This window comes from Bos mutus, chromosome 1 (assembly GCF_027580195.1).
Source record: "Bos mutus isolate GX-2022 chromosome 1, NWIPB_WYAK_1.1, whole genome shotgun sequence".
NCBI lineage: Eukaryota > Metazoa > Chordata > Mammalia > Artiodactyla > Bovidae > Bos > Bos mutus.
Genome location: NC_091617.1, coordinates 142,341,423 through 142,350,152, shown reverse-complemented (window position 1 = coordinate 142,350,152; position 8,730 = coordinate 142,341,423).

The window sequence follows — 8,730 nt, the reverse complement described above, 5'->3', positions numbered from 1 at the left end:
CAATGGGCTCTGCTCCCCCAGCAGAGTCTCAAGCAGGGCACCCAGGGGCAGAGATGCCCTTGATGGAGCATGCACAAGGTCAAGAGCCACTTTGACCTGCAGGTGAGCAATCTTTACTGGGAGCGTTCTAACAGGTCCCACTGCTCTCCCCTGATTAAATCAGCCATTACTTGCAGCTGAGGTTATTTCCAACCTCATCTGAATACGGAGGGAGTCTTAGGCTCGCCTCCAAGAAAGGAAAGGAGCGAGCGCAGGGTGAGGTCCCAGGGCGTCAGGAGGCTCTGCTGTGACGCAGTGCCGCGTCTGTGGATAAAGGGCTCCCGGTGCCTCAGCTCCCCCGCCCCCACCAGCCGGCTCTGCGTAAGCTCTCCTTGCTGTTTCCTCTCTGGCTGAGCCAACCAAGCAGAGAACCAGCCTACACCCTGGGAGCCGGCTCACTCACCCAGCGCCCCTGAGTTGCCTCGGGGCCTCGCCTTGGTCCAAACTCAAGTCCCCCAAAGGCAGACCTGGGTCAAGGATTTGGGTGAAGGTTGTTTATGCGAAGGCCAGTGAGGGGGTGAGGGCGGGAGTGGGGAGGGAAGGGGCTGCTGAGTGGTGGCCTCTGGGCATCTGGCATGCCTCTGGGCATCTGGCACGCCTCTGGGCGAGGATGCCAGTGTTTACCCACCAACTCCAGCCCTGTTGGTGGGACTTTGCTCTTGGGGTTTGCGAGGAGCTTGTCCACGCCCTGAGAACGCCCTCGGGCAGGGGCTGAAGGGTGCAGCCCGGAAGCCTCCGCAGGTGAGCCCTGGTCCGCCACCCCTCTGCCAAGCCGTCACCCTGGAGCCAGGGACTTGTTCTCCTGACTCAGGTTCAAGGCTGGCATCCTGGAGGGTGTGGTGAGCAACTCAAGACTTGGGACAAGGTCGGAGACAGGCCAGTCATGTGTGAAATGAGCACAAAGTGCGTGGCCCTGGGAGAAGCAGCCGCCGCAGCTCCCGGGAGGCTGAGCCGTGTCAGACCGAGTGGGGTATGGGGAGCAGCGCAAGTTGTAAGAGCAGGTGGTCATTGGCTGGAGCCTGGACAAAGGACCAAGGGGCTGGGGCCCACCTGGCCTTCAGCCTAAGTGACTGCCCTGCACGTGGGCATCTGGGGCAGGGGGTGCAACCCTGTCCTGTTGCCTTCCGGGATGCTGGTTGTCTGCCTGCCCCTACACCCTCCCCTCACTCCACGTCCTCTCCTGGACCATCCTCTGAGTCACTGGCTCCCGTGTGGTCCTCTACACAAGAAAAATGCAGGTACACATATGATGGCTGCTCGGCCATCCCCTGATTTTAGGGTCAGTTTAAAAGAAGCCACATCTGCTCTATAGTCACCATTTGCGCCGCAGACACGCAGTTGGTCCAGTTGGTCCAGGGCGTCGGTCAGGTTGGGGCTCTGTGGGGGAGGCCCTTCTGGCCACCCCTTCTCCCTGACTGCCTTCCTACTGGCTCCTCAGACCCCATTCCTCCTCCTACCTCCAGCCTGGGCCCCTCAGACCTGCCCCCTTGGTCTGGCTGCCTGCTGAGGTCACCTACTGTCTCCCTCCTGGGCACTCGTGTCCATGTCTGAGCCTGGGCCTGCCTGCTGTTCTCCCCAAGGGCCCTTCTGGACCTGCAAGGCCAAGACCCTATCCTTCGAGGGGCCAGGCCCAGCCCCCTTTCTGCAGCCAGGGGACTGAGCAAGCCAAGCCAGCCAGCTGGTGGCTGTACGCTGGCTGACCTTGCCCTGATGGGCCTCAGGTCCACGGCCTTCCTGGCAGGAAGCACGTCCAGCAGGCCAGACAGGCAGCCTCCCCCATGAATTGCAACAGGCATGTTTACACGGGGTTCAGCTGCGTGTGCACTGGCAACATGTCTGTCCTCCGGGCCAGGAGGTGGCTGGTGGAGGAAGTGGAGTGTGAGGCCTGGGCGGGGGCTAGGTGGGGCATGCAGGAGAGGTGTGTTCGTGTACCTGTGTGTGAAGGGGTTTGCGTGAGCATAGGTGCAAGACAGCATGAGTGTGTGTTGGGGTGAGGTGCTGAGTCTGTCTCAGCCAGATTGATCATGAAAGGTTGTGAGCATTTTTCTGATTTGTGATGTTATTTGAAAAGTCTATAAAGGAAGAAAACTAAATCACATGTACTAAATACAATAGAATTGATGGAAGGTGGGATGGTCCCAGCTTCCACACATGAGGACCCTACACTGCTGCTCTGTGACACCCAGCCCCCTCCCTCCCTGGGGTGCAGGCCCAGGACAAGCCACATGGTGGGGGTGAGCTGCCCACTCCCTGTCCAGTGTGGACCCCACTGGAAATTGGTGACCCCCCAGAAGCAGCCCTGGAGGGGCAGTAGGAGGAGTCAGTATGTGTGTGGGCACAGCCTCTGCATGGAGGGTCAGTAGGCCATCGGCAGCAGGAGGGTCCAGGCTTCCCCCTGGAGACAGAGGAAGGGGACTAGGCTCTTTGCCCCACACTGAGCCTGGATGCCCCACTTCCTCCTGCCTCTGGCTGAGAGTGGGACCCAGAACATCAGGGCTTCCAGTTCCCAAGCCCTCGCACTCAAACTGACTGGCACCGCCAGCTCTCCTGGGTCCCCAGCCTGCAGGTGGAAGCCGATTCCTCATGGTAGATCTGTCTGTTCATCTGTCCATCCTTCTCCATACCTATCAGTTCTGTTTCTCCTGAGAACCCTAATACAATGTCTACACGTCTGCAGGGGGGTGCTCACATGCATCTACTGTGACCCGCACCCCCACCCCCGCATTGTTCACACTCTGTTATCCCCCACCCCCACGGCCCCTCCAAGTCAGCCCCTCTTGCTGCTCTGTCAGCCCCCGGGGCACAGGGCTGTAGTCGGGATGGGCTCGGCTCCTTGCAGTACACAGAGCCTTTCCTGTGCCCTGAGCAGTGGCTCTGGGGGCCCGGCTCACTCTCCACAGAGGCCTTCCCGACGGCAGGAGGACATAGGCGCTCCCGTGACCTTCCCACAGCCCTCCTGCACCCCTGCCGCAGGCTTGGCCCCCACAGGCTCCTTCCCACAAGTGGTGTCCTCCCCAGACCCAGAGCTATGCAGCCCTCTCTTATCAGGAACCTCATGGTGCTGTCATCCTTTAGCTGAAGATACTGAGGTGACCTGGGCTCCCAACAGTGCAGGGGGAGAGGCAGCCTGTGTTCTCCAGTGCTTTAGGGCCTGCCTCTTGGGAAGGAGAAAGGAGGGGGCAGGAAAGGGGAGCAGGGCTGTGGTCTAGGGCGCCTCTCTTGTTGGGAGGGGTCCCACCTGGCCCGGGGCCCACCTGTGAGCTCCTCCTAGGCAGGCAGTGCAGCCTCATGGCAGGGGGGGGGGGGTGGGTGGGGTCTGGCTGCCTGCAGTTCATAACCCCATCCCAGGTGAATAAGTTCAAAGTCGCATTCCTTATCGCATTCTGAGGCTGGAAGCCCACACCCTCAGCAGGGCCCTGGTGCACTTTGTTACTGCACAGCCGTGGTCACCTTCCTGGGTGCAGCTGCCGTTTTGCTAGGTGCTGCCGCAGTCTCTGTGCTTACCTTCACCTGTGATGTCTGGGCTATGAAGATAAGCTCTCAGGTCATTTCCTGACTAGCCACAGGCTTTTCTCTTCTGCTTAATGGCCTCATCACACCCAGAGAATGTGGCCTGACCATGGCCTCTGATGTGACTTTATTATACGACGATCCCCTATCACAAGGGTGCCACAGCAGGAACACAGCCCAATGGCAGCCTTTGGCCTCCAAGGGAAAAAACCAACAAAGAACCCATAAGAAAAATATGTCCACGAAAGATGTAAAGGACTAATATCCTTACTATGTAGAGTTCTCAGAGTAAATAAGAAAAGCATTCACCCTCCTGGGGGACATATTTTGACATTGCCTACCCAAAGGAGTCCTGTGTTTATCCTACCTGATCACAGCTGCCAGAAACCAGCCTGCTCCCACCCTTAGTCCCTGAGATTTGAGGTGACTGACCTCTACTTCACATCCAGGAGTGGAACTTGACACATACCTGGCCAGGGAAGGGTCTCCTTGGGTCTCAGTGCTAAAGAATCCACGACCAATGCAGGAGATGCAGGTTGGATCCCCGGGTTGGGAAGATCCCCTGGAGAAGGGAATGGCTACCCACTCTAGTATTCTTGCCTGGAAAATTCCATGGACAGAGGAGCCTGGTGGGCTACAGTCCATGGGGCCACAAAGAGTCGGACACAACTTAGCAAGTGAACAACAGCAACAAGCCTTGGGTACATGTTGCCAAACTGTTAGGATACTCCTGACTTTAAGTTTTCCCACAGATGGTTAAGCTGGTAAAATGTTAGCCATTGCTGCTGCAAACTGGAGTGAGCTGCATGAGCACAAAGCCACAGCGGGTGGAGGGAAGTGGGGAGGTAGAGTTGAGATGCTGTTGTGCAGACAGAGTATAGCAGAGAAACGCTGAACAAGGATGGGAGTCCAGCTCAGCCTGAGCCCTAATGAGCCCTGAAACCTTCAGTGACGTCAACCATCAACTTTCCACTTTTAGCTTTCAGCACTTTGAGTTGCATTTCTGTCATTCACAACCAAGGGAGTCTTGGCCGAGACCCACAAACAGAAACCAGAAGATCTGACAAGTGGAAGAAATCTGAAAGGCCAATAAACACGAAAACAGAAGCAGTCTGAATGAGGACATTCAGGATTACACGCTCGTTAAAACAGAGGTGCACTGTCGTGGTTTGCGTTGCATGCCCCCTAAAAGCCCTAATCCCCAGCACCTAAGAACATCACCTTATTTGGAATCAGGGTCGTTGCAGCCTGAATTAGCTGAGATGAGGTCATCCTGGAATGGGTGGGCCCCTAATGCAATCTGTGTCCTTGTAAGAAGAAGAGACACATAGGAAAAAGGATGGAGTGATGGTTAACATGCCAGGGAGATGATAAGCTTTACTGAGAGCCCGTAGGATCTGGGAGGGGCGGGAAGGAGCCTCCCTGAGAGCCTAGGAGGGAGCTGCCCTGCCCATACCTTGCTCTCAGCCTTCTGGCCTTCAGAAGACACTACTTTTGCTATTTGAAACCACATCATTTGTGGTACTTAATATTAGCAGCCCCAGGAAACTAAGACACATACTATTTCCCCTTTTGCAATGAGCAACATGCTTTTTTTCTTTTTTACACAGGTTATCTTAACATTTATTGTTCATGCTTTGGTTTATCTGATGTTTTAAAAATTATTTGAATTTTTATTTATTCAATTATTTAATTGAAATAAAACTTGATTTACAATGTGTTAGTTTATAAATGAAAATTCTTAAATGTTGGGAAAGGTATTAAAGTCAGGAGTATCCTAGCGGTTTGGCAACATGTACCCAAGGCTTATGTACCCAAGTCTTACCTTACCTTCCTCCTGAGAAATCCGTATACAGGTCAAGAAGCAAGTTAGAACTGGACATGGAACAATAGACTGGTTCCAAATTGGGAAAGGAGTATGTCAAGGATATATATTGTCACCCTGCTTATTTAACTTATATTCAGAGTACATCATGAGAAACGCTGGGCTGGAAGAAGCACAAGCTGGAATCAAGATTGCCAGGAGAAATATCAATAACCTCAGATATGCAGATGACACCACCCTTATGGCAGAAAATGAAGAGGAACTAAAAAGCCTCTTGATGAAAGTGAAAGAGGAGAGTGAAAAAGCTGACTTAAAACTCAATATTCAAAAAACAAAGATCATGGGATCCAGTCCCATCATTTCATGGCAAACAGATACGGAAACAATGGAAACAGTGACAGACTTTATTTTCTTGGGTTCCAAAATCACTGCAGATGGTGACTGCAGCCATGAAATTAAAAGATGCTTGCTCCTTGGAAGAAAAGCTATGACAAACCTAGACAGCATACTAAAAAGCAGAGACATTACTTTGCCAACAAAGGTCTGTCTAGTCAAAGCTATGGTTTTTCCAATGGTCATGTATGGATGTGAGAGTTGGACTATAAATAAAGCTGAGCCCCGAAGAATTGATGCTTTTGAACTATGGTGTTGGAGAAGACTCTTGAGAGTCCCTTGGACTGCAAGGAGATCCAACCAGTCAATCCTAAAGGAAATCAGTCCTGAATATTCATTGGAAGGACTGATGCTGAAGCTGAAACTCCAATCCTTTGGCCACCTGATGGGAAGAACTGAGTCATTGGAAAAGACCCTGATGCTGGGAAAGATTGAAGGTGGGAGGAGAAGGGGACGACAGAAGATGAGATGGTTGGATGGCATCACTGACCAGATGGACATGAGTTTGAGCAGGCTCTGGGAGTTGGTGGTAGATAGGGAAGCTTGGCGTGCAGCAGTCCACGGGGTTGCGAAGAGTCGGACACAACTGAAATACTGAACTGAACTGACCCAAGGCTTGTTGTTGTTTTGCAACCCCATAGACTCTATCCTGCCAGGTTCCACTGTCCATGGGATTCTTCAGGCAAGAATACTGGAGTGGGTTGCCATTCCCTTCTCCAAGGGATCCTCCTGACCCACCAATTAAACCTGCATTTCCTTCACTGGGAGGCAGATTCTTCACCACTGAGCCTCCTACTAAGTCCCACTCAAGTGTTACAGAGGATTTATCTTCTCTAATTTGGTAATTCCATTTTAAGCCTTTACCCTAAGAAAACATTTCACATAAAAATCAAGAGATTTGGAAAACATGCTCATAATAATGCTATTTGATGTTGTTCAGTTGCTAAGTTGTGTCTAACTCTTTTTGACCCCAAGAACTACAGCACGCCAGGCTTCTCTGTCCTTCACCATCTCCCAGAGTTTGCTCAAACTCATGTCCATTGAGTTGGTGATGCCTTTCAACCATCTCACCTTCTGTCATTCCCTTCTTCTCCTCCCTTGACTCTTTCCTAGCAGCAGGGTCTTTTCCAGTGAGTCAGCTCTTCTCATCAGGTGGCCAAAGTATTGGAGCTTTAGCTTCAGAAACAGTCCTTCCACTGAATATTCAGGGTTGATGTTTATAATAATGTGTATAAACAACACATCTGAAAATAGGTGAAATATTAAATAAATGGAAATGTGAAATAAATATTAGACATAATGGAATATTGAATGTTAAAAATAATGTCTTTAAATAATATGACATAAAGACATTCCCTTTATGTAAATAGAAAAAATAAGATATAAAATTGTCAGAGCTGACAGGGCCCAGATCCCCCACTGCCCTGATGCTGTGATGCTGACTGGTCCTGGAGTCAGCTGTGCATGTTGCCATGGGCAACAAGGGAAGAGGGATCCTTTAGCCAGTGTTACGGAGTCAGCCCAAGCTCTGCATGTATCTGTGGGCCCAGGCAGAGGCAGGCTTGCCCTGAGAGTGCCTGGGAATCCCTCTATCTGGGCAGAGACAGTGCTGAGCTGGGCTGGCAATACCCAGGCCTCTAGCCCTTCCTCTATTTTTTAGGATTCTATATGATCCCCACACATCACATCACCACAGAGCATCTTATGTCCTCTGTCAGATGGCGCCGAGGGTAACCAGAGGTGGCATACAGCATCCCCATGTACCTGCATACTTGTTCTGAGAAAACGGAAGCAAACCCAGCTGGTTTGGGGATCTGAGACTTTGGTGGTTCCAATGCCGGTTCCCAGCTCTCGAAACTGCACTTGCTGATTTCTGGTCTGTGGTTTACCTGTGAGAAGTAAGTTCTGGAAACTTCCTTCGAGGCCTTGGGGTGACCCAGAGATTTGTGGGCCTGAGGCAGGGCTGGTTGGACCTTCTTCCTGCTCCCAAGAGGCTCTGCCTGATTTAAAACTCTCACCTGTTCTGAGGAGCTTGAGACTGACCTGTGTCATACATGCAAATTGTGCTTTTTTCCCCACCAAACCTGTTTTCTGGTTTAGCAGGAACTGAGGAGTGTGAGAGGAGAAGGCCATGGCACCCCACTCCAGCACTCTTGCCTGGAAAATCCCATGGACAGAGGAGCCTGGTAGGCTGCAGTCCATGGGGTCGCACAGAGTCGGACACGACTGAGTGACTTCACTTTCACTTTTCACTTTCATGCATTGGAGGAGGAAATGGCAACCCACTCCAGTGTTCTTGCCTGGAGAATCCCAGGGACGGAGGAGCCTGTTGGGCTGCCGTCTATGGGGTCGCACAGAGTCGGACATGACTGAAGTGACTTAGCAGCAGCAGCAGCAGAGGAGTGTGAGCAAATGCCATGGGACTGCATCCCACCCTGTCCATGTCCTCTGCTCCCGATCGGCTCATTCACTGGATGTCACGCTGTACCTGCCAGGCGTCATTATGGGCGCTCAGTCTGGGGACGAGTTTATGACCATTTTTAGTTGACGCCAATGACGTCTTTGTCTCTTCATGACATCAGTCCATGTGTTTTCTTTTTAAACAAACAACAATACCAATATCTATGGAAACCAGGCCAGAAAGAAAGAAGCTGAAAAAGCCCGAAGCGGAGCCCTGGAGGGAGCCGTGTGTCCCCCTGGGCAATCAGAGCTTCCAGATCACCTTGGCAACTGGGGGAGGAGGCCTCTTGATTCTCCATGGCCCCTCAGCCCCGCTGCAGTGGCCCAAGACTGAGGGTCCCCTGGCTCATCCCGAGCCCCTTGGTTTCTGAGAGTCTGTTCCTGGCCTCCTGGGATCACCCTCCTCCCCAGGGCTGTTCCGTCCTGAGCAGGCTGGGCTAGGTATCCGGTCTGCACCCTGCATGCCTCTCTGACAGCCATGGCATCTCCAAGCAAGTCTCCCG